This window comes from Procambarus clarkii, chromosome 77, assembly GCF_040958095.1.
Source record: "Procambarus clarkii isolate CNS0578487 chromosome 77, FALCON_Pclarkii_2.0, whole genome shotgun sequence".
Taxonomy (NCBI): Eukaryota; Metazoa; Arthropoda; class Malacostraca; order Decapoda; family Cambaridae; genus Procambarus; species Procambarus clarkii.
The window spans coordinates 14504963-14524634 of record NC_091226.1 but is presented as its reverse complement, the minus strand read 5'-3'; positions in this window follow the sequence as shown (position 1 = coordinate 14524634).

Below are 19672 nucleotides of genomic sequence, written 5' to 3'. Positions count from 1 at the left end.
CTACGGGCTCACCATAGCCCGTGCTACTTGCAACTTTGAGTTCTCAGTAGCTGAAACTAAAACAATTCAGGTCTGAGTTAGCTGTGTACATTTTTGCTTCAGTTGCACAGGGACTTGATTTATGCTGATGAGGGTTGCATAAGGCTCTTAACCAAGTTGCATTTCATAGCCTTCTAGTTGCACGAACATAAGTTTGATGAGCTGTTTGCTGCATGATGAGTTGTTTGCTGCATGATGAGTTGTTTGCTGCATGATGAGTTGTTTGCTGCATGATGAGTTGTTTGCTGCATGATGAGTTGTTTGCTGCATGATGAGCTGTTTGCTGCATGATGAGTTGTTTGCTGCACGATGAGTTTGCTGCATGATGAGTTGTTTGCATGATAAGCTGTTTGCTGCATGATGAGCTGTTTGCTGCATGATGAGTTGTTTGCTGAATGATGAGTTGTTTGCTGCATGATGAGTTGTTTGCTGCATGATGAGTTGTTTGCTGCATGATGAGTTGTTTGCTGCACGATGAGTTGTTTGCTGCACGATGAGTTGTTTGCTGCACGATGAGTTGTTTGCTGCACGATGAGTTGTTTGCTGCACGATGAGTTGTTTGCTGCATGATGAGCTGTTTGCTGCATGATGAGTTGTTTGCTGCATTACCTGTGCTAGTTAGTCATCATTCTTAATAATCACTATGGCTGGTTTGCTGTCTGGGATGAGGCGTAGGCAGGGACTAAAGAAATGTTAGGAGACCAAATATATAGAACAGTGCACAAGATTCAGGATACAAGGGAAAGCACCAAGCCATTACGACTATATAGCACTGGGAAGGGGCTAGGATACTTATTTGGGATGGGACGAGGGGAGAGGAAAGGTGCCCCAAGTACTTGGACGATCGGGGATTGAACGCCGACCTGCTTGAAGCGAGACCGTCCCTCTACCGTCCACCCCAAGTGGGATACAAGGCATCTGAAATGTATTAACCAGCGAAATAGTTGAGCTGCCCAACCTGTTAAGTCGCGCACCTATGAAAGAAGCATTAGTATCAACATGCGAATTTCCCATTTCAGATATGGACAAGGAACAACAGGCACCACGACCCTTTGAGGGGAATCAAAGCTGCCAAGTAGGCATAAGAAACATTAAAGTTATGTACACAAATGCAGATGGAATAACAAATAAAGAGGCAGAATTACAGGCACAAATTACAGGAGAACAACTACTCATTATCGTAATAGCGGAAACAAAACTAAAACCCTCATTTCCCCGTATTCACTGTGAAGTACCACTACCACAAACACCAAGACTATTACCACACCGCCATTAACACCACCACCCCACCTAAAACCACCACAATCCTACATAACTACCACTATCCAGTCGTTCCATAGTTACGCTGGCAATAGTTCCAAGCCTCACAGGAGTCGAAATGCCCCAGAAACTCCTCCAAGGCCCGGCAAATGTCAGCCTTAAGCCCAGCACGGCTTGAAAGGCTTCTTTTCCGTCCTCTTCCTTTCAGGGATTCGAACTCTTGACAACATTGTCAGCTGAAGGTCAAGGGTGACGTCGTGCGGAGGCTTTGAGTGCCAGAGTGCGGTGGTACAAGCTACATCTGCTTGCTGGGGTCGAGCTGTAGCTCCTTGGCCAAGCCTTTTTACCCAATGGGTTGTTAGGGCAGAGATTGTTATTTTTCTCGCTGTATTTTCGTTTGAAGTTGCTTAGTGAGCTCTGCAGTCTAGTCTGATATCCCAATATACAACAATATACAACAAATACACTACTGAAGCGTTTCTTGACTTCGTGACTTCGGTCAGTTAGGGTCACCAGCACGGGAGACATCTCCCGTCACGCAGGGTGCAGTCGCACCTCCACAGATCTCCAGTATCATCTATTGATACTGGTAATGGCTCAAAAGGGCCACCACTTACGGGCTATTCATGCCCGTGCCACCTTTTAGGTGGCTTAATCTTCATCATCATCATCAGCGTCACCGGCGTCCACCCAATGCCCCTTTGTTCATCTGATTTCATTGTGAACATTGCCCTTTGGTTCACCAGTTTGAGTTCTCCATGTTCATTGCCTGTTAAGGTCTGTAAACTGTGGCACAGACATCCTAAATTTTGTTTATTATTTTATGACACTTGAGGACGACAGATCGTAGCTGCACATTCAAGTGTTAGTCTTACATAGATTGTATATGAATAAATCCACATGGGCCGTGATGAGGGTTCGAACCTACGTCCGAGATAATCCCCGACCACGACACATGGTAAAAAAAATTGCAACCGGAATACTAAAACCCCTGGTTTGTGTCTCGGAGAGCCTGCAGGATCCGAATGAGGGCAGTAGAACTCCCGGTTGCAATTCTTTTACTATGTCGTGGCGCAATCGACTAAGGCGCATCTGGGATTATCTCGGACGTAGGTTCAAGCCATCATCACGGCCCAAGTGGATTTGTTCACATGATGTATCACGCTATTGTGATTTCTTTGAGTATAGGTTGCATAAGATATAGGATATCTTGCATAAGATATTGAGTATAGGTTGCTGAAAGCTTCACTTAATTTTTTATAACGTCGCATAGGAAATTGGTTTTATTTCCCTAATGTGTTCTCTAGGTCTCAAGAAACCCTTAGATATTTTTTTTCATTTTCTGTTTTCCAGGATTTGTCTCCTTTGTCTTGTCTCCCTGTTTTTTATTTTCTCCCATTCGTTTTGACATAACATTGCATTTGTCCGGGGTTGAAGTTTAATGACCATCCTACTAATCATTGCTGTTGCACACCCCTGCATCCCTGCGCTGTTTCACAGTCATCTTCACTTCCATCTCTCATCGCTAAATTGGCGTCACCCGATAACTTAACTATGATCATATATCTTCTACGAGTATGTTTACATGTATCAATAACATAATGTACACCAACACCTAGCATTGTAGATTTCATTCACCATTGGCTTCATTCACCATTGGCTTCATTCACCGTAGGCTTCATTCACCGTAGGCTTCGTTCACCGTAGGCTTCATTCACCATAGGCTTCGTTCACCATAGGCTTCGTTCACCGTAGGCTTCATTCACCATTGGCTTCATTCACCATTGGCTTCATTCACCATTGGCTTCATTCACCATTGCCTTCATTCAACTTTCGACTAAAAAGGTATTTGAAAACAAAATTATTTTCTTATTAAATTGCTAAAAATTAATCATATCCAAAAAACTCTACTCCATGCTGAAAAATTTATTATTTAAATAATCAAAGCGTTTGACGTTTTAAATGTGTATAAAAATACATTTCGACTCGATGAATGTGAATAATGTATCAAAAGGCCTTTAAAATCCCTATACAGTGAGGCAGGGGAAGGATGGTATACTATTATCATACTAAATGACAGAACGCTAACTGAGGTCGATTTTGAAAAAAAGGTCGATTTTGAAAAAAAGGTCGATTTTGAAAAAAGGTCGATTTTGAAAAAAGGTCGATTTTGGAAAAAAGGTCGATTTTGAAAAGGTCGATTTTGAAAAAAAGGTCGATTTTGAAAAAAAGGTCGATTTTGAAAAAAGGTCGATTTTGAAAAAAGGTCGATTTTGAAAAATAGGTTGATTTTGAAAAAAGGTCGATTTTAAAAAAAGGTCGATTTTGTGAAAAAAGGTCGATTTTGTGAAAAAAAAGGTCGATTTTGTAAAAAAAAAAAAAAAAAAAGGTCGATTTTGTAAAAAAAAAAAAAAAGTCTATTTTGACAAAAAGTTGATTATGTAAAAAAGGTCGATTTTGTGAAAAAAAACCCAGGTCGATTTTGTAAAAAAAAAAAGTCAATTTTGTAAAAATAAAAACTGAGGTCGATTTTGTAAAAAAAAAAAAAATTACAAAATTTGACGAAAGTTACACAATTTTTTGTAACTAAAAAGGTACATTTTTAACAGAAACATGACTTACTTGAACCCCATTAATCCTTGGGAGACGAATAATAATTCTATGGAATGAATTCGAGTGAAATTCGCTCTTTATGACGTCAAGTGAAAACCATTCGTGAGTTTGCCAAATACGTCGAATAGCGTTCATGAGTTTACCAAATATATTGAAACTCATTCACTGTTTTATTAAAGATGTTGAAAATATTCAAGAGTTTACAAAATGGGATCAATTTCGTTCATGAGTTTACCAAGTTTACAAGTTTACCAAATGTAGTTAATGACATGAGTTTACTAAATTTGGTAAATATTATTTGTGAGTTTTCCATATATAGTGAACATCTTTTTATGAGTTTACCAAATGTGGTTAAATTGGATAAAATTTATTCCAAAATTGTTGTCTTTTAACAAGAATTTTATTGTGAAAAAAATTGGATATATTAGATTATTATATATTTCCGTATAGCTTTTTTAAATGGCTTTGTTTTCTTTGACATAATTATTGTTCAATGTCTATTATGGAGTCTGTGGACCTCATGGCTCTTAAAAGGATATTTTATCTATTAGATATTTATCTATTTGCCCGTATTTTGCGTTTTTCTTCGTTGCTTTTGCAAGGTCAGCTTTTTGACACATTCTGACAATTTTTCAGACAGACATTATGCATTACTTTTGTGAGAGCGTGCCTGTAGTGTCGTGAGAGGAATCTCTTGGATGCTGTTAGAGAGCATCTTTAAGATGCTGGGAGAGCATATCTGAGATGATAACATATGAGATAATAGAGCATCTCTGAAGTTCTATGATAGAGCTTTTTCTTCTACCAGAGCTCAGAAAACACTAAGTTCCCCCTTGTCAGCTTTACGACAGTTTGTGAAACTAATTTTCTCTGCCGAATTGAATTGAAATGCTTGTTTAATTGGACGTTCTGTACCCAAGTTACTTGATAAATTTTTTTATATATTTCAACTCGATTACAACTACAGTATTTTTGCATTTTTTAAATAATTAATGTGTCATAGAAATTAACGAGTGTGTAAATAAGGATTTCCGATTCAATGCTAAATTTTATATAATTTCCCCCTCAAACATTTTCCGTATTTAAGATTAAAAACATTTTGTTTGCGTCGAATACGTCTAATTATGTATTTTTGCGTCAGACATGTCTAATGATATATATTTTTTGCGTCAGACATGTCTAATGATATATATTTTTTGCGTCAGACATGTCTAATGATATATATTTTTTGCGTCAGACATGTCTAATGATATATATTTTTTGCGTCAGACATGTCTAATGATATATTTTTTGCGTCAGACATGTCTAATGATATATATTTTTTGCGTCAGACATGTCTAATGATATATATTTTTTGCGTCAGACATGTCTAATGATATATATTTTTTGCGTCAGACATGTCTAATGATATATATTTTTTGCGTCAGACATGTCTAATGATATATATTTTTTGCGTCAGACATGTCTAATGATATATATTTTTTGCGTCAGACATGTCTAATGATATATATTTTTTGCGTCAGACATGTCTAATGATATATATTTTTTGCGTCAGACATGTCTAATGATATATATTTTTTGCGTCATACTCTTCTACACTATTTATGACTTTATTGTGCAGCGAAAATATATATTACAAAATCTTGTGTGCCGTACATACTGTGTGTTCTCTCTAAGTCACACTGGACTGGTTATCTTGAGGTTATCTTGAGGTTATCTTGCGATGATTTCGGGGTTTAGCGTCCCCGTGGTCCGGTCCTCGACCAGGCCTCCTTTTTGTTACCTCCCCCCCCCTAGGAAGCAGCCCGTAGCAGCTGTCTAACTCCCAGGTACCAATTTACTGCTAGGTGAACAGGTGGCATCAGGGTGAAAGAAACTCTGCTCATTTGTTTCCGCTTCCGCCGGGGATCGAACCCTTAGGACTACGAATCCTGAGCGCTGTTCACTTTTCGTCAGGCCCCCTATATGCCCCCTACCTTATAAAATATATACGGTATATGAAGGGTGAAAAAATGATCTCTTGAAGACGATTTCTTATATAGAGACGCACTATACAACCCGTGAAGAACTGACCAAGTTCATATATAGATACTTCTCCAAGTTCATTACAGATAATCCTACAAATTCATTATAGATACTCCTCCAAGTTCACTATAGATACTCCTCCAAGTTCACTATAGATACTCCTCCAAGTTCATATATAAATACTTCTCCAAGTTCACTATAGATACTCCTCCAAGTTCAATATAGATACTCCTCGTAAACACTGCCTGACAGACATCTCCTCAGAAAAGGGAATTAAAGTTTCTGTTGGGCTGATCTGATTTCGTGATAGGAATGAAATTTAGGTCTTCTTTAGGAAATTTAGGCTGGTCTTCGACTCTCTCAGACCAGCCCGAAGATGCCTTTCGCAGCTGATAGTTTTATAAGTGAAGGTAGCTCTCTGCATTAAGTTATAATTATGTTGTAAATCTTAGAATATCCAGATATTTTTCTGAATAATTCTGATAAGTGTGTGTGTGTGTATGTGTGTGTATGTGTGTGTGTGTGTGTGTGTGTGTGTGTGTGTGTGTGTAAATTACGAAAGAAATTAACATTTGATGAAAAATCTGACAGTGTCAGACCACGAAGGAAAGATTAAGACAGAAATTTCCTTACGAAAGTACTTTAAGGAAAAATTCCTTTGTCTTAATATTTCTTTCAGGCAAATCCTTCGAATGGGTTTGAATACAAGTAGTTTTCCTGCTCATTGCTTGAGGTTTTTAGTTTTTTTCTGTTTTCTCTATCTCTATCTTCATCTTCCATTGCGTGATCTCATTTTCTCATCCGGTCCTTATTCTTGTCTCCTACTTATTCTCTTATTTTAATTTTCCGGCTCATTCTCCTCTTCCTCGTCTTTCACTTTCTCATTTTCTTTCTCTATTCTAATTCTTCCCTCATTCTCCTTCTTATCTTTTCATTTTCTTCATGTTTTCATTCTCATCCTTCACTTTCTTTTCCTGCTCTTTCTCATTCCTTCTTAATCCTTTTACTCCTCTCATTACCTCTTTTTCCTCATTACCTTTCTCTCCATCAAGCATTCTTTTCCTCCTCATTCTCTCACTTCCCTCATGCTTCACCTCCTCCACCTCCATCTTCTCAAGCCAATTTTACAGGCAAATGATAACGCCTTCACCAGGATGCTTAAGATCCAGCAGACTGTTACAGTTTGCAGTGGGTTTATTTTCCCCTTGTCTTCACCAACTTTATATTTGTTTCTTATTGATCATTGGTTTCCATGGTAATATATATATATATATATATATATATATATATATATATATATATATATATATATATATATATATAAATGCAGTGATTTCGCACCCTAGTATGTAAAAAAAAGGAGGTCTGGTCGAGGACCGGGCCGCAGGGACGCTAAGCCCCGAAATCATCTCAAGATATCATCAAGATAGATCTGTATTTTTTTGAAATTTTGTAAACAAATTTATCTGTTTAGTCTTGTTTTTGTCTCATTTTCCACTACTCATTAACTTTTAGGTCCGTACACTAGCTTTATGTAGTATTAATTTTGTTTCCTCTAGCCAGAAGCTTTAGAACAAGGGCAGCCGCCTTAACGTACCTAGTACGATGCTGATAGTACCTAAAAGCATCAGTATTTCGCAGTTTTTTTGTTACACGAAATAAACGGCATTTTGCCTTTGTGGAGAAAAAGATGTCAAATAGGTTCAGTGTTCTCAGATGACATAATCCTATTAACATAAGTGAGGCTGGAGGCTAATACAGACTAGACGTGGCTTTTAGATATCAACCCAGGCAAATGCAACGCAATGAAAAAACAAATGAGTTTTTTTGTGTGTGTGTGTAGAAACGAGACCTGTCACCATCACATGTGTTTGAAAACATTTAATAATTCTCTGAACTCATAACTAGAAAATTTCAACCATTTCCTATCACGAAGGTTGAGGTGGAATTATTCTGAAGCAATTTATCCTGACAATTCAGTAATGTATGTTTAAAAGGAAGACCCGGTTTATTCTATCTCATTTTTATTTCAATTATAGCTAGAAAATGTGAGTGCATGAATTCTTGCTTGTATTGGCTAGTTAGTTTATCGTCTTCTAGTTAGTTTATCATTGGCTAGTTAATTTATCATTGGCTAGTTAATTTATCATTGGCTAGTTAATTTATCATTGGCTAGTTAATTTATCGTTGGCTAGTTTATCGTGTTCTTCTGCACTGGTAACCTGGTGTAGATGTGTTAGTTCTTGCTGGCGTTGTTGGAGCTGTGTTCTGTGTTCTCTCAATGCTGAACATTAAGGGCCAGATTCACGAAGCAGTTAGCCAAGCACTTACGAACCTGGGGCCAGATTCACGAAGCAGTTACGCAAGTACTTACGAACGTGTACATCTTTCCTCAATCTTTGACGGCTTTGGTTACATTTATTAAACAGTTTACAATCATGAAAACTTGCCAATCAACTGTTGTTATTGTTATAAACAGCCTCCTGGTGCTTCGGAGCTCATTAACTGTTTAATAATTGTAAACAAAGCGGCCAAAGATTGAGAAAGGATATACAGGTTCGTAAATGTTTGCGTAACTGCTTCGTGAAGCTGGCCCCAGAGTCGTAAGTGCTTGCGTAACTGCTTCCTGAATCTGACCCCAGAGTCGTAAGTGCTAGGGTAACTGCTTCGTGAATCTGGCTCCAGGACGTCAGAACATGATATCGTAAACTCACTGATGGGAGAAGGATATAACATCGAAGTGAGTGACTTCAGGGAGCAGGGATTCATCCTCCTGTAGTGACTTCACTGTTGAATTCAAGAGCTACTGAAGAACTCACTTCATAATGAGTCATTGTTTGTGTTGATTGATTGTTGTCTAAATCAAAACCAGTCATCTCTCAAAAGGCTTTTGAATGAAAGAAAACTGAGTGACTGATGAATGTGACGATGAGTGACGGCTTTGCTAAGCATGTGGGTGATGAGTTAAGAACACTCATGATAGGTCGCCAGTGATGAGTGGGTCCCCACACTCATCATAGGTCCCCACTGAGGAGATGAGTGTTCCCATTCACAGTTAAATCAAAGGTACTCTGGTTAGACTCACGTTTGGAATTACCCCACGACGCTGGTTCGAATCCCGGCATTGGTTCATATAGCTACAACACCCAATTTCTTGAAAGTAGACATGATGCTATGCATGAACCACTTATCAGCAGAACTATTTTAATGGTATGTATGCTGGCGAGTAGGAAACCTGCAAACTGAGTCATTCATTGCAGTATATAATGTAAACATTGTATACTGCAACATACAATGAACGCATTGTATTTGACTTCAGTGTTGGGATATGCTACACCAACGTGGACATCACCTTCGTTTCAGACACGACCACACGAGATGTCATCTTTAACACGTGGAAAAAGACATCACCATTTGTTTTCCTGAATAGGACCTCAAGACAGACATCACCGACTTACATTACTGGAAGTGCCATCAGGGCGGACGTCCTCCGGGGGTCAGATTGGGCTGATTGCGGCTCAGAGCTCGATCTCAAAAAGCAATTAAAATGAGAAACCGATAGTCTTCGGGGGGGGGCTTCCTGGATATTACATTTTCTCCTCTCGCTCCAGTGGTTCGTGGGATGCTGGGGATGTAATTGTTTCGGCAATTACCAATAACAATCCTTAGGGTGGTGAATGCCGCCTTGAAGGCGCTTTTATTAAACAGGGAGAGGTGAGAGGAGGATAGTGGGAGAACAAATCCACAAGGGCCGTGACGAGGATTCGAACCTGCGTCCGGGAGCATCCCAGACACTGCCTTAATCATCTCTGTGTGTAGTGGGAGAGAGAGTTGGTGAGAGTAATGCTATGTGAGGAGAGATGGGGTAGATGTAGGCTTCTTGGTAAAGATTCCTGTCAAACAGGCTCAAGACACTAGAGCCTCTAGGCTCTAGCAACCCTCTAGAGTCTAGAGGGGTTGCTTCCTTACCGTCGGAAGCAGACTCATATTTTTGTTGTTGTGTGGTGGCTCACTGGTACATCACTCGACTTTGCAACACGTGAGCCGAGGTTCTAATCCCAGCAAGGGCAGTTTGAACTTTCAAGTGTGTGTGTGTGTGTAAAATATGTATATATATATATATATATATATATATATATATATATATATATATATATATATATATATATATATATATATATATATGTACTGTGTATGTGTAAGATTTGAATGGCTAGGCATGGACTGAAACACTGAGAAGTAATATATATTTTAATTAAACTCTGGACAATCACTAATTGCTTTCAGAACCTAACTTACTAAACAGCTTGTGAAGAGCTTTCTGGTCACCGAACAATTACTGTGTGATTCGCTTATTGCGTTCGTCAGATTAACATTTAACAAATTATTTTCCTCTGCAACAAACTGGATCACTGCAAGCGAAAAGACCTCTATGAAAGATGTGTGTGTATATATATATATATATATATATATATATATATATATATATATACATATATATATATATATATATATATGTCGTACCTAGTAGCCAGAACGCACTTCTCAGCCTACTATGCATGGCCCGATTTGCGTAATAAGCCAAGTTTTCATGAATTAATTGTTTTTCGACTACCTAACCAACCTAACCTAACCTAACCTAACTTTATCTGCTACCTAACCTAACCTAACCTATAAGGATAGGTTAGGTTAGGTTAGGTAGGGTTGGTTAGGTTCGGTCATATATCTACGTTAATTTTAACTCCAATAAAAAAAAGTTGATCTCATATATAATGAAATGGGTAGCTTTATCATTTCATACGAAAAAAATTAGAGAAAATATATTAATTCAGGAAAACTTGGCTTATTAGGCAAATTGGGCCTTGCATAGTAGGCTGAGAAGTGCATTCTCGCTACTAGGTACGACATATATATATATATATATTGTGACGGTAACGCGTTGGTGTTCGGCTGTTTAAGGCTAGGGGTATGGCCTCGTCACATAGTTAAAAAAAAAAATAGAAAAACTGGAACTTCGTCTGTGGTAAGGTAAGGAGAAGACACACAAAACACAAGTAAACTTTAACAATGAAATTTTAATTACGTTAAATAAATCAAAACATGAAAAAATGGACAAACAAATTCTTATAATAAAATCAATCAAAATAATAAGAATAATTAAATGACACAATGAAAAGTTACGTTAAGATAAAATAACAAGAAGTGCAACACAAAATTAAAGGGAGGTGCTGGAATATTGGCTTTAAGCTACCACCTCTCTCAGTACACGCTAACGTCTAGCCGGGAGGAGTGGTAACTGCGAAAGCACTAAATATTCTGAGGTCTAAGGTCGTGGCGACCCCAGACATCAAGTAGTATGGGGGGGTGGAGTGCAGTTGCAGCCCGGCCGGCGACCAATCAGCGGAGCCGGTAGCGATCAATAGGTAGTTTGGCGGTTTGAGTCTGAACAGGTGTCTCTGGCTGCAACGTTTTGCGCTCTGGCAAACCTTGGAGATGTTGTTGTCGTTGTTGGACATTTCTTCCCTAGTAGTTTTATATAGTTTGTTACGATGTAATTGTGGAGGGAAGAGCAGGCTCAATCTCTTGAAGGAGATTATCGTCACAATATATATATGCATAAGGCACAACTCTCCTAAACACGAGAGTGAAGTATACAACTTTAGAAACATTGAAGAGTGAAGTATACAACTTTGTTTCTAAAGTTGTATACTTCACTCTCGTGTTTAAGAGAGTTGTGCCTTAAGCATAGACACAGTGTTCTCCCATATTAACAGGGACTTGATGAAAAAACGTAAAAATGACCCCTCACTTGCTCTAGTGCTCTTGGGAGATGGTGGTCTTTGGAGTGTATAAATACTCCGAAATTACCATCTCTTTTAAGGGTCTGAGCAGGTGGTGGAGTGGGTTAAGGCGTACCTGTTATGCCAGTTGCTGGAAGGCTTCTGTGCTGGCTAGGGTTCGAGTCTCCTGGTGGGAAAGTGTTTCTAAAGATATATATATATATATATATATATATATATATATATATATATATATATATATATATATATATATATATATATATATATATTTATATATTATATAATGAGCAGCGGAACATTCCTCAACATATAATGCATCTTACCTGGGTATTTACAGTATATATTCAACAACGACTTCAAAAAAATTGATTCAAGTATGCGGAAAAAAACACGTTTGAAATTAGAGAAGGCGGGACCAAAGAACCAGAGCTCAACCCCCGTAAGCACAAATAGGTGAGTACACACACTCATACATACACACACAGTTAATCAATATTGTTAATTACCTAAATAATCATACCAGACGACAATTATTTTGCCACCAGTAATTAAAAGAATTTCTAGAGAAAATTTCTCTAACTCTCGAGCTCTGAAACAGGTAAACCACCTGACGAAATATGACCCGTTACACTACAAGTCTTAAATCATTTAAAGTCTTCTTCTTCACATATTCCTTATTTTTTCCTGGCAAAGGGAGAAATAATGCATAAGCACACAAGAATTTTATTCTGGTTCGCAAAAGATTTTATTGTAGGAAAATCTGGTGAAATGGTTAAGGTTTTTTCACTTCGATTTTCCTGTGTGTTGAGAATTTTTTAAAATAAAAGAGCTAAATTAAGAGCTACATAATAAAATTCAAGAGTTTCGGCCTCATACACACGTGGGGGTCCAGGATTCGAGTCTCCTAGAACCTAGGTGAAGGTATGTTTAAAATATTTGGAGGTAAAAAGAGATGAGAGCTAGAGAGAGAGCAAGAGAGAGAGCGATAAAGACTCATCTCTTATCTTGACTTATTTAGGTTCATCAATTCATCAAACTCTTCAACAACGAATTGTTTTTGACAGACAAAAATTCTATTGTACAATATTATAAAACTATCGTACAAATATCGTACACATTATCGCATTGCACAATTAAAATTTATCGTACAACTTTTATATTTTTAATTTTTAAGATCAACTTTATGATCCTTTTCAAGGATCCATTAATGTAACATCACTTGTATGTATGTACCTTACCTGAATAAACATATTTATATTATTTATTTTTATATACAAAGGTCTATGTTCTCAAGGAACATAGACCCATCTGGTCTAACTTCGTGGACAACCAGAAGTTGGCACTTGCAACACAAGGCGCTCAGCTATCAATAGCCTCATGCTCCGTGTTTCAAGAACGAGACGTGATCAGAGATCATTCATTCCTGATTTGCATCTGATCCACCATTTCTTCAACGTGGAAATGAACGTGATATCACATGATATGACGATATGATAACTCTAGCTCCCAGCACCGAGTTCAACCTCCCATGGGTACCACCAGTGGTGGTACCCATATATATATATACAACCCGTTCTCGCACTTTCTTACAGTCAATATTGACTTATTAAATACGTGCATATGTGACATACTAGTTTACCTTGAAAAGCTTCATAGAAAACACCACCCTTACCTAACCTTCTTAGTATGTTAAGATAAGCATCTTATTGCTTCGTAATTTCAATTATTACTTAACCTATACCTATAATAGGTTAAGTAATAATTGTAATTACGAAGCAATAAGATGCTTATCTTAACATACTAAGAAGGTTAGGTAAGGTCGGTGTTTTTTATACGAAGCTTTTCAAGGTAAACTAGTATGTTATGTCACAAAAGCACGTATTTAATAAGTCAATATTGACTATACGAAAGTGCGAGAACGGGTTAATATATATATATATATATATATATACATATAATTTTTTATTTTAAATATATAAGGAAGGGAGTACCACCTCTGGCTGGAAGAAGGGGAACCCTTAGCCTCGGAGGAAACCACACACAACGCATTAGAGGGAAGTAAATATTATATGGTCGAGTAAATATTATAAAAATCACTGCTTCTTCAATCTCACTCGTAGCAAGTCTGAAAGTAATTTTTATAATAATCTTGTTATGAAACAAAATAATTAAATAACGGTGCATTAGTAGCGTCAGCCAGCCACATAATTGTTTGAAAATGTTAGACCAGAAAATTATTTACATTTTAGCGTAGCTGGGCCAGCGGTGACAAGCTAATTTGTGTTGAAGTGTTTTGAAATCGTTGGAAAAAAAAATTGGAAAATTTATTACTTAAACTCCCAAAAAAGACACAAACACACACAAATATTGTTATAGTCTAGTGCAGTGAAAGTGGTTTTCCGGTGAGATAATTACAGGAAGATATCACAATGTAAAAGGGATTGAGAAGACCAATTGAAGAGTAAGGTGATGACCGAACTATCCAATTTAAGTGAGGCATTGCGCTGGAAGAGATCCCCTCTCATTTCCTTTAGGAATTGCGCCGGGGTTGGAAGACTTTCCTTTTATATTGCTGGGTTTGAGGCTCGTATGGTCTAAGTGAATGAAATTATATATATATATATATATATATATATATATATATATATATATATATATATATATATATATATATATATATGTCGTACCTAGTAGCCAGAACGCACATCTCGGCCTACTATGCAAGGCCCGATTTGCCTAATAAGCCAAGTTTTCATGAATTAATGTTTTTTCGACTATCTAACCTACCTAACCTAACCTAACTTTTTCGGCTACCTTACCTATAAAGATAGGTTAGGTTAGGTTAGGTAGGGTTGGTTAGGTTCGGTCATATATCTACGTTAATTTTCACTACAATAAAAAAAAACTGACCTCATACATAATGAAATGGGTATATTTATCATTTCATAAGAAAAAAATTAGAGGAAACATATTAATTCAGGAAAACTTGGCTTATTAGGCAAATCGGGCCTTGCATAGTTGGCTGAGAAGTGCATTCTGGCTACTAGGTACGACATATATATATATATATATATATATATATATATATATAAATAATACATATAATACATATACACACACACACACACACACACACACACACACACACACACACACACACACAAGAATAACGTTAGTTCCAGACATCGAACTAGTTCATGAACTAAAGAACAGACACGAAACCTGTCATCGCAGATACGCATTAAAGAATAACTTCATCCCAACACGCTACAATATTTACATATTCTTTTTTGAATCTATAAGAATGTTAAACACTTCTTAGGTAAGTCAGGAATACGTAGGCTGTGTGTGGAATCCCATTTGTAAAAAAATGACATAGATTAAGTTGATAGACGTATTATGAAAGGGTCAAACTAAATTTAAAACAAAGAATGAGGAGATTAGCATAGACAAAGAACAGGGTAAGAAGCTATGACTGATAACTGGAAAGTACGATGAGCTAAGAGGATATAATGAAGCACTTCTTCATTATAAGAATAATGAGTAAAATAGTTTATTTTCAATTTTATTTAGATTTTATTTTCACAAAAAGACATATCAATAACGTGCTTATCACCCCATATGTTAATTATATAATAATACTAATCATCTTTAACATTGATGACTCCGCAGTCATGCAATTTCCCATGTTGCAATCATGCTAAAACGTACAATAAAGCAAGTTACACTTTTTATCGTAATGATTTAAATTTCTACTTAGTATAAATTAGAAATGTTCCCCTTTAACTGGCATAAGAGTGAACTTATTTTTACCCTCTCTTTCACCCCCTTTCCCCACACACCCCCATTCCTCGTACCAATTCCCCACTCCTCCCCATCCCCCCAAGTACCATCCCCCCCCCCATACTCTCACCCCACACCCCCTCCAAAGGCATTACTTTAGAGTTCCTGGAGTGATTACAGTGTAGGTATGGAGGGGGGGGGGTGTGGGGGGCGAGATTTGGTGCAGGTATATAGGGGGTTATGGAGGAGGGGGGAGGGGTGTGGATGAGTATGTAAGGGGGGGAGTATGGAGAATTGTAGTAATTTGTTGATTTAAAGTTAAAACAATGGTAATATAATTCACTCCTGAGGTGATTGTGAGGTGACGGGGGGGGGAGGGAGGGAGCTTTTTGCCCGGTTGGTGAGGGGAGATGAGTTATGAGGGCGATGGGTAATGAGGGTAATGAGGAAGATCGAGGTAGGGAAGATGGGGCACACAAGAACAGGCCGTCAGAAAACACACTTTTCTGACACGCTAGAATACACCATTTCACTTATATTTCTACACTAAAACTTCGCTAGATATATGATTTAGAAAATACCATGTACCGCTTGTCTCTCGTATTAAAAATACCCCCCGTTTCAAGGAAACTGTTTGTGGTAGCACAGGGTAACATTCACCCTAGCCCCCCCCCAACACACACTATGCCTCCATTAAAACTTCACACACACACACACACACACACACACACACACACACACACACACACACACACATACACATACACACACACACACACATACACACACACACACACACACACACACACACACACACACACACACACACTCATACACACACACACACACACATACACACACATACACACACATACACACACACACATACACACACACACACACACACACACACACACACACACACACACACACACACACACACACCTTAGGGGGCCTGGTAGCCTGGTGGATAGCGCGCAGGACTCGTAATTCTGTGGCGCGGGTTCAATTCCCGCACCAGGCAGAAACAAATGGGCAAAGTTTCTTTCACCCTGAATGCCTCTGTTACCTAGTAGTAAATAGGTACCTGGGAGTTAGTCAGCTGTCACGGGCTGCTTCCTGGTGTGTGTGTGGTGAAAAAATAATAGTAAACAGTTGATTGACAGTTGAGAGGCGGGACCAAAGAGCAAAGCTCAACCCCCGCAAACACAACTAAGTGAATACACCTTTGCCAGCTTATTCTCTTGCAATGTTGAAAAGTTCGCGTTGCCACACTTGGGGAAGGGTCGGGTATTCAGACAGATATTCACACCCAGTGGACAGCAACACCATCTGTACGTACTCACCTAGTTGTGCTTGCGGGGGTTGAGCTCTGGCTCTTTGGTCCCGCCTCTCAACCGTCAATCAACTGGTGTACAGGTTCCTGAACCTACTGGGCTCTATCATATCTACTGAAAGTAGTCAGTAGTTCATCGGACTACTGAAAGTAGTCAGTAGTTCCTCGGACTACTGAAAGTAGTCAGTAGTTCCTCGGACTACTGAAAGTAGTCAGTAGTTCATCTGACTACTGAAAGTAGTCAGTGTCAGTAATACGAGACATATGTATCGTATTCTGCAACATTCAACATTCGTCAGAAATGAATATCAAAGAGTAACTCGTCTAAAAATACAAAATACAGTAATGTATCTTCACTCAAAATACATTACCCAGAGTACAACAGCAGCAAAAAATCCATAGTCGCTTCCAACATGTATTAAAACAAAATTTGCGACGCCAGTAGTCGGAGTTGGAGTCATAAAATATAAATTAGGCTAAGTAGCTTTAATGTATCAGATGCCTTCGTGTCACAAATAATTTCATCGTAAACTTTTGGTAATTGCTCGAGGAACGTCTTGGGGGGGGGGGAATAAACGCCTTGGGAGTAACTCATTAACTTTAAGCAAATCTCTATAACTCATTAACTTTGTTTCATATCTCACAAATTAGCTAGAAATCTGAAGCACTTTTTTACCACCAAGATGAAGAGGTACGAGAGAGGCTTCTTTCATACGAAATGGAATTCCTAATCAGACGAAAGTATTATATATAATGGTGACCAAACTACATATTAGAAGATGGAGAAACGGCGACGTTTCGGTCCGTTTTGGGCCATTATCATGAAGTATATTAACAAAAATAGCTAAGGAAAGTTCTTCCCAAATCCTTATCCTGACCCCTTCGAAGTGATGTATAGTCATAATGGCTTGGCGCTTTCCACTGATCCCAAAAGGAAAGTTCCAAGTTACACGAAAGTATTAACCAAAAAAGCCAAGAAAATTCCAAGTTAAATGAAAGTATTAACCAAAAAAGCCAAGAAAATTCCAAGTTAAATGAAAGTCTTAACCAAAAAAGCCAAGAAAATTCCAAGTTAAATGAAAGTATTAACCAAAAAAAGCCAAGGAAAGTTCCAAGTTAAATGAAAGTATTATCCAAAATAGCTAAAGAAAGTTCTTTATCAGACTAAAGTACGCAAAGACAATGAAGTAAAATTCTTTGACAACCAAGATTCATCTTGTCAAGAATGTAAAAAATAACAAAAAGTGTTATATCTCTCTTGCTAATTACAAAATGTGAAATTTCTTGAACACATTAGAATTGTTTTGAGTCGAATTCAAGCTGCTATTTGCTCAATGTTGCTGACTGCTTTAAGCTGATGTCTGTTCTAGCCTGGTGTCTACCCTAATGGCTTGACCCAAGGATGATATCAGCCCTTAGCTGGTGCCTTTTGTAAGCTGATGTCTACCCTAAGCTGGTGCCTTTTGTAAGCTGATGTCTACCCTAAACTGGTGCCTTTTGTAAGGTGGTGTCTACCTTAAACTGGTGCCTTTTGAAAGGTTATGTCTACCCTAAACTGGTGCCTTTTGAAAGGTTATGTCTACCTTAAACTGGTGTCTTTTGTAAGCTGATGTCTACCCTAAACTGGTGTCTGCTTCAAGCTGATGTCTACCCTAAGCCGGTGTCTGCCTCAAGCTGATGTCTACCCTAAGCTGGTGTCTGCTTCAAGCTGATGTCTACTTGTAGATGAAACTAATCAAAATAACACTCAGTATACCTACTTCCTGGATGGTAAAATGCTAATTTATTCAACATATTTAGATTAGTAATATCTATTCTCTCTGTTCTCCCAACCCTCTATCCTTCTCTCTGTTCTCCCAACCCTCTATAATTCTCTCTGTTCTCCCAACCCTCTATCCTTCTCTCTGTTCTCCCAACCCTCTATCCTTCTCTCTATCCCCTCTCCAAAAGTCACTGAGAACCCCACACATTTAATCTCTCGGATTCCACATCAATTCAACTCATCCTAACCACATCGTTTAAAATTATTACTAACTTTTTTCTGACCTCCACAACCCTTTGTCATTAATACTGCCAGACCTGAAGCTCAAGGTTTCCTGCACCTAAGGCAACAAGCCCACAGAAGACCGCTCATTACTAAGAGTGCACTCAAACTGGGTAGTTAAAAAAAGTCTGAATTGAATTCCTGTAGGGGAAAAGCCCTTTATAGTCTTAATTAGGTCAGTGGGATTCGTGCATGGTCCTGTAACTTATATTATGGACGAAAGGATGGGGAGTGTGGTTGTGGCAGAGAGAGGGAGAGAGAGCGAGAGAGAGCGAGAGAGAGGGGGGAGAGCGAGAGGGAGAGAGAGCGAGAGAGAGGGAGAGAGAGCGAGAGAGAGGGGGAGAGAGAGCGAGAGAGAGAGAGAGGGAGCGAGAGAGAGAGGGAGCGAGAGAGAGAGCGAGAGAGAGGGAGAGCGAGAGAGAGGGAGAGCGAGAGAGAAAGACTGCCAGAGAGAAAGAGAGCGAGAGAGAAAGAGAGCGAGAGAGAAAGAGAGCGAGAGAGAAAGCGAGCGAGAGAGAAAGCGAGCGAGAGAGAAAGCGAGCGAGAGAGAAAGCGAGCGAGAGAGAAAGAGAGCGAGAGAGAAAGAGAGCGAGAGAGAAAGAGAGCGAGAGAGAAAGGGAGCGAGAGAGAAAGGGAGCGAGAGAGAAAGGGAGCGAGAGAGAAAGAGAGCGAGAGAGAAAGAGAGCGAGAGAGAAAGAGAGCGAGAGAGAAAGAGAGCGAGAGAGAAAGAGAGCGAGCGAGAGAGAAAGAGAGCGAGAGAGAGAGAGAGCG